An 8,084-nucleotide genomic window follows, 5' to 3' on the forward strand; every position below is an offset into this window, starting at 1 on the left:
TACTGAATCTGATCAATATCAATCAACTGATGTTTCGACGGCATAATAATACCGTTTTGATAACCCCGTCAATCTCAACATCAAAGATATAATATAATAATTCATAATCAGTATCAGTACAATTCCTAATCTCAATATCGGTACACTTAAATTCAGTAATAACTCAACTCTGATATCAAATCTCAATCAATTCAACTCTGAAAATCATAACAATTGTATAACCAGTCTATTCTTTAATCTGACTTCAATTATACAATGCCTACTGTAGCAGAAACATCATATCTGATTCGTATTCAATTCTGACAATATCATAATTTCAAATCATGTCTAAACGTAACAAAACATACGTCCAGTTGTAGCCTGCGTTGATAGGAACTCAGTACTGAAGTCGGATTCAAAATCAGACGGCCGGATTTTGCACAATCGCGATCCTAAGCTTCACGGACTCATTTCCCCAAAGTTTCCTTCGTTTTTTCCTTTTTCATTGCTTATGAAATGCTTGCATATATATATATATATACACGTTACATGCATGAAGGCAAGTGGGGCACTCCTTCACATATGCGCGACACAATCCGCGCATATGCGCGAGACCTACGGGTCTCGCCTTTTAACCACTCGCGCATATGCTCGCTTAATCTCGCGCATATGCGCCAAAGTTTCTGGACGGGTCGCGCATATGCGCGCCTTATCTCGCGCATGTGCGCCGATGCTACTGTAATTTTCGCGCATGTGCGCCGATACTTGTCGCGCATGTGCGCGGGGACTCTTCTTGTACTTCATGTCAAATCTTCCTTCGGTTCTCCCGGTCTGATCCGTTCCGTTTATAGTCATCTTGATTAATAAATAAATCATTTCAGATTAATCTCAGATTACAGTAATAAAATCTCGGGCCTTACATTTCTCCCCCTCTTAGATCTTAGTTCGTCCTCGAACTCGTAAGTAATCAATTCAGATCTATCAGAAGAAATGTATAACGAGTTTAAATCAGAAACTCATCCAAATGAATCCATTCTTAAATCTCAATATTATATTAGATTCTATCTCTCAAACTAGCTCTGACAAAATCAATCTCGCAATACTGGCTATATAACATCCGTATATACCAAACCACAGCTCATAACAAATCACTACCATCAGCTGTTATCAAATCTGTTTATCCCATTCAAGGATATATTAAATCTTCAGCCTCGAATACCAATCGTCGCCATCCGACGTCGGCATATTAAGTCTTTCTGGTCTGAGCTATCTTCATTCTTTTCTGAATTAGCTACCTTTTCTTTGTCATATCTCCGACTGTATCAGACCCTATCTCATGTATCTCCGAGATATTATTTTTATATCAAAGAAATCTGTAGTACTCACTGTACAATGTGTCATCTGTAACTATCTCATTATCCATCTGGTAATCTGAATACAATAATTCACACAGCGACCATATGTCATATCAATCAGTGCTAACATCCAGCACTGCAGCTCCCTGGATACCCGCTGACTATCTGTCAGTCAGTGGATAATATATACGAAAATTTATGGTATATTTTGCCACAAGTACAAAATCAATCCAAATTCACAATCTGATATCATCTATTTCAACATTCTGGTCAATCTGACTATTTCTTTGACATCGATCTTTGTCCTCTAGTCATGTTTGTACGATCTTTTGTACAAACTAATAGATATAGATTGAACAATCTGTCAATCACAATCATATCATATCATAATCTGGAAAGTATTGCAGTGATCTCATTACGAAATTCATCGAAATATACTCCCCATGTCTAGTCAGAAATATACAAATTCTGTAATAAATCTTTAGATTTCTATCTTTCTGTCTTCATTTATTGGCGATTCAGACATTTCAGTACAAGTTCTGCCAACATTTCAGTACCAATTCTGTCACAACTGATTTAATCTGTCTATATCAAAACTGTCTGTTCAAATTATCATACACTTTCTGTTACCTGAACGACTACTGAATCCATTTTTGTGCGCTTCTGACCCTATCTGTCATTTCCAATTCGAACTATGCAGCACAAGAAATCAGTTAATAATATAAAATAAAGAAAAATACCTACCTGGTATTCGGTTCTGATTATCGATATCAAATTTGGTTGTACAATTCTAAAATATTTGACGTCACAAGATAATCATTCTTATATAGTAAAAATCACATATCTGTCACTCTGATCACGTTCTGAACTGCTGTAATTCTCGAATTCAGCTCTGATTCGGTTTGAATAATCTGTATATAATCTCAACGGTTCACAATATCAATAGTCTATACTGATCTAGTGATTCAGTAACTCATAAAGTTGCAATTTCTGACAATACTGTCAATTCTGACTAATCAATCATGTCTTCATGTCGTGCTGATCAATTGATATATATCATCTGTAAATATAATATGCCCCCAAACAATATAAGCTATCTCAAATACTGTTTTAGAACAATAACAATACTCGTATAAGATAATCTGCCAACTCAGATCAAAAATAAATTTCTGACAATTCTGAAATTTCTGAAATTTCTGATATTTCTGATATTTCTGATCCTCCTAATATCGGTATCATTCTCAGTCGCTGATTCTGATCTCAACTGTGTCAAAATCAATCGGAATACTAACTTCAGATATCGCATATTCTGAATACAATCTGTTTCAAGCAGGATTCATATCTGAATAATTTCTGTATACAATAATCACAGTTCTCAGAGTATTCAATACAATCTTCAGATATTCGATTCCATCAATCAGATGCTGCAAATGTATCAACATATCATAGATACAACGAGCATGAAATCATCAGAATATCTCTGAACATAGTGAAACATGCCACAAGGAAACACTAAATCAAATGTAATTCCTGGCCAGTATTCTTCTACCGATATTTCAATTCTTTCAGTATCATTCTGTACATTCAATATCATCCTGCACTGAATTCTAAAACGACACCCAATACCTGATATCGATTCAATTTTGAAATTCATCTTTCTAATACAAGGCAAATCTGAAATCTTATCTGGGCAAATATCAGCCAACTCGTACATCACTGGCAAATCTGCCAATGCTAGGCTCGATTTCAGTACATCTATTGAATACATAAGGATACCATCTGTTCCTTTCTGTATCAATCGAGTCATAGACAATACAGATATCAAAGGAAGTCTAGATCTAGAATCTTTACCGTGAAATCTCTACTCATCAGCCATATCTGGTCTGAATCTTATATTCTCTTGAAAGGAATCTATAATAGTTATGTACTTGTTCAGCATATTAATATAAATAATGCAGTCAAATCAGAAAACCACAAGTACATCATAATCTAACTCGGTCTCATTCTCATCTTACTGTAGTATAAAGTATGTCACAGAAATCTCTGATATCAACATTTCCCCTAAAAGGTAAGGAAATCAATACTACAGTTCAAACAGACCCAATAGATAACGCATATCTCCATGCAACTCAGTCAAAGATAATCGTAAGAAATGCATTAATATATATCAATACATATGCAATATAATCATAACAGAACAGTACCTGCCACTATATCATCAAGTGTGATCTGGGTCTGTTCCTCGATCACCACCACCAGATGGTCCAGCTCCCTGAAATCTACGGGAAACTCTCTGTGGACAGACTCTTGCAAAATGTCCAGACTGTCGACAGATATGGCAACTACCAGTCACTCCCTGGCATTGCTCCGTGGAATTGTCTCCCTCCGCAAATCCTGCAATACATTCCAGTATAACTTGGGCTGGAACCACTGGAGCTAGTTGAACCGCTCAGTCCGCTCCCTAACTTCTTGAATGGCTTCTTTCGAGATTTCAGCAAATCTTGCTTTCCACTAGTACTGCCGCGATCAAATCGGAGAGGGGATTGCTGTATCTGGGGTTGCATCGCACAGACCCTTTTTAGTTGTTTAATCAGACTTGCCTCCGCTCTCTTCGCTCTACTCAAGGCATCAACAAAATGGTAAGGTCGCTGCATATTCATCAATGCAACTATCTCCGAGTTCAATCCTCTGATGAACTGATCCGCTACAGCTTCATCATTCCCAATTATATTAGGAGCAAAACGCAGTAGAGTAGAGAATTTAGCAACATATTCTTCAATATCCAGTTGACATTGTCTCAAATTCTCAAACTCTGCTTTCTTGTCCTCCTGGTACGATACTGAGAAAAATCTTCGATAAAATTCAGTTCTGAATATTTCCCACGAAATCACTGTACCTCTCTGTTCTAGCATTCTTTTACTTGTAATCCACCAACTCCAGGAAGTCTCTCGTAACTGGTGGAATATTAGTTTAATTCTCTGCTCATCTGAATAATCAAGTAAATCAAACAATATTTCTATGTCATCAAACCAGTTCTCACAATCTTCAGACGTCTCGATACCACTCAGAAGGCGGCTGGAATAACTGAAAATCTTCCAACTGTATTTCCATCTGAGTTTCTGATACATCTATATGTTCAGTGGAAGTACTACCCCTTTCTGGAATTCTCCGTGGAGGTATATCTGCTTATCAAAACATTAGTACTCAAATACTACAAATCTGTTCCGAATCTTTCTCTGATCATCTTACTGCTGATCAAGAATCAAATCTTATTCATACTCAATAATACATATTACCAATTCAAATCAGATAATTAGATAACATATATGTTAAAGCAGTAAAACATAATTTCATGCTAGCATACACAATGTCAATCAACATTAAAATAATTCTCATGCTAGCAATCACATGCAAGGAAAGAAAACTAAATCTATCTACCCCGCTCATTCTCTTCTATCTCAGTCTAAAGGATCTATCGCTCTGATACTACCTGTTGTGGGGACCCGGACGCTAATAATCTTCTTAATCATCTTTGGGATTTAATTATCAATTAAGATAAACAGGGTCTAAATTTTTTTTTTTAAAATGCGGAAGGTGTAATAGCCAAGCCTGGTGTACGGTACTGGTTTAAGTTTTCGTAAGTTTATTGACTACTTGGTCAAGTTTAAGTATAGTTTGGATGTTAAGAGTTTCGATTTAGGATTTATAGTATGGTTGGTTATAGATGATGTGTAGTGCTATTGTAGCGGTGTTACGATTAAATTCATGATAATTCGTATGTTGAGCCAATTAGTATGAGGCCAATTGGAGTGATTAGATAAGACATAGAGGTGTAACTTTGTTATTTTGAGTTTTGTTCAAATCATTGTGGAAGGTAAGCCAAAAGAGCCCCGAAGTGTGTTGTGCGTTTCGTCGTTCCTCCAGTGACACATGTTGGGAGATTTAACATAACGTTTTACTCAAACCTCCTAAATGATCTGAAATTTGGAGAGATTCAAGAAAAGATATAGGGATACAACTTTGTAGTTTACAACTTTTTCTAATTCGGAACTGAAGAGGCGTTTCTGAAGCGATCTTTAACGTGGAAGTGCGCAGAGTGGCGCCCGAGCGGTAATATATGGCCGCCCGAGCGCCACTACTTCTGGAAATTTGGGTTTCGGGCAGAATCATTGGCACCCGAGCGGTAATTTTCGACCGCCCGAGCGCCGAGCACAGTACAAAAACGTGTTTTCAGGATTTTAAGTGTTTAAATGCAAGAGTTGGTCTCATTTTTCCTCATTTCTACTCCTCCTTTTCGTTTCTTCTTCTCTTGGGAGACTAGGGTTCCAATTTCTCTCCTTTCTTTTCGTTAATCCAAGCTTCTTGTTAGTTATTTGTGTTGAGAGCAAGATTATTTTGGGATCAAGGAAGCTAAGGTAAGCTTTTGGTTTGGTTATTTCTTAGTTTTTGGTGTTGGAGATGTTATGGGTTTGTGATGGTGTTGATTCTTTGGCTTTTATGGTATTGTTGTTGGATTATTGGGTTATTGATGGTGCAAATTATGGTTTATTGTTGTAGGATTGCTACCAAGAGTATAGAATCAAGGTTTCAAGTGGTTGTAAGTGGAATTTCATTTCATTGTGCTCACATGATAGTATATTGATTGTGTTTCAATGGTTTTAACATGTTATTCCCTTCCATTTGATCCATATTATGTATTGAATTACTTAATTGTATATTTGAGACAATTGAATGTCTCAATTGTGAAAAGGGGAATACAAGAGAAAAGAGTTTACAAAGTGTTTGATTAAATGCCCCAAAGAGAGTTTAAAATGATTTATGGATTGATAGATACATAGTCATAGATTGCATGCAATTAGTTGATCAACGACCATAGGCTTATATCCCTCAGAGTTATCGATTTATATCGATGGGATATAGGTACAGAGACAGAGATACTATATAGATATCAATCCAACAGAGAAAAGAGAAATACCATCTTATAACAATTATTGTTGTGTTATTCATGATTCAGAGTTGATGGTGTTTAATGTTTTTAAAGCCATGTTTTACATAGTATGCTATGTACATTGCTATGTAAGAGTTCCACTTGCTGAGTTTTATACTCATTTCAGTTATTTCATGTGATGCAGATAAGAGCGACGGGCCGGGACGTTGATTGTGGGCCGGAGTCATATGCATACCCAATATGGAAGGAAGAAGATATTTTGATGGCATTTTGGACATGATCACAAGAATGATATTTTGCTTTTTGTTGTATCATTTTCTTGATCATGTGTATACATTTGTTTGTAAAGATTTTATGTCAAGAACTTTTTATCCTTCCTCCTTCAAGAAAATTTTAAATTCCGCTGTTATTTTATAAAATGGGTCAGAGGTGACACATTTAGTGGTATCAGAGCACCGTTCTTCGACCAATGCATATGACTTCGTCTACTTTCAACGGTCCGGGTATGTCTTCTTCTACATCTATTCATTGTTATCTATTGATATGTATTGTGTGAGCACATTGTAGGAATAGATGCCTCCTAAGAGAAAAGCCGTAGAGGGTGAGGATAGTTCTTCCTCTAGAGTTGTCGATGAGTTCGGCAAGTTGTTGAAAGAGCAAGCCAAGGTCCATAGTGAGCAGATCCAACAGTTGCTACGTATGCAAGGTACAGGCCAAGGTAGAGGACAGGGTAGAGGCCAAGTGGCTCAGGCAGTGGGAACCGATGGGATCTTTTCTGCTTTCAAGAGGATGGATCCGCCTGAATTCGCAGGAAGCACTGATCCGTTAGTGGTCGTAGAGTGGATCAAGGCACTTGAGGCGATTTTCGATCATCTCAACTACGAAGACAAAGATAGAATCAGTTGTGCAGTGTTCATGTTAGTCAAGGCTGCACGCATTTGGTGGAATGCTACCAAAGTTAGTGTGGATGTTTTCGACATTGAAGTGGACAAGAGTTTACTGATCTTTTCTACGACAAGTACTTCCCAGATGCACTTCGAGCGCGGAAGGTGACTGAGTTTCTAGAACTTCGTCAAGGAGGTATGAATGTCGATGAGTATATTCTGAAGTTCGAGGAGGGCTGTCTGTTTGCCCCATACATTGCCTCCAATGACAAAGACAAGGGTGCTCATTTCATTAGAGGCCTTCGAGCAGAGATCAGAAGGGACATCAATATGTCGAAGGCGGTGACATTCAAAGAGATTGTGGCTAAGGCCTTGTTGGCCGAACAAGATGAGAAAGACATTGCCATGGAAAGACAGGCGAGGCAGCAGGCCATTGCTTAGAGAGGCCAGGGTTCGAATCAAAGAGGAAAGGATCGTTTCAAGGGGAAAGGCAAGTTAGAGCCGGTCCTAAACCACCGACAGTTGCATCTGATCCTGAGAAGCCATTGTGTCCCAAGTGCAGTAGACATCATCGGGGAGAGTGCAGATTTGGTACTCACACTTGTTATCGATGTGGCACTGCAGGCCACATTGCCAAAGATTGTCCGAGAGGAACAAGTAAAGAGAAGGTTCAGGGTCGCATCTTTTCCATGACAAAGGAAGGTATAGACCATAATTCTTCTGTGATCTCTAGCACTATTTTAATTTCAGGCAGAGTAGCTACGAAATTGATTGATACAGGTGCTACTCATTCTTTTATGTCTGAACTATTTTTGAGATCTTTGGATATAGTTCCTTCTGTTATTCCCCTTCAGTTTAATGTTGTATTGCCTTCGGGGGATGTGTTGTGCCCGACATCTATTGTGTATGCGTGCTCTG

Source organism: Primulina tabacum, chromosome 7 (genome assembly GCF_025594145.1).
Source record: "Primulina tabacum isolate GXHZ01 chromosome 7, ASM2559414v2, whole genome shotgun sequence".
NCBI lineage: Eukaryota > Viridiplantae > Streptophyta > Magnoliopsida > Lamiales > Gesneriaceae > Primulina > Primulina tabacum.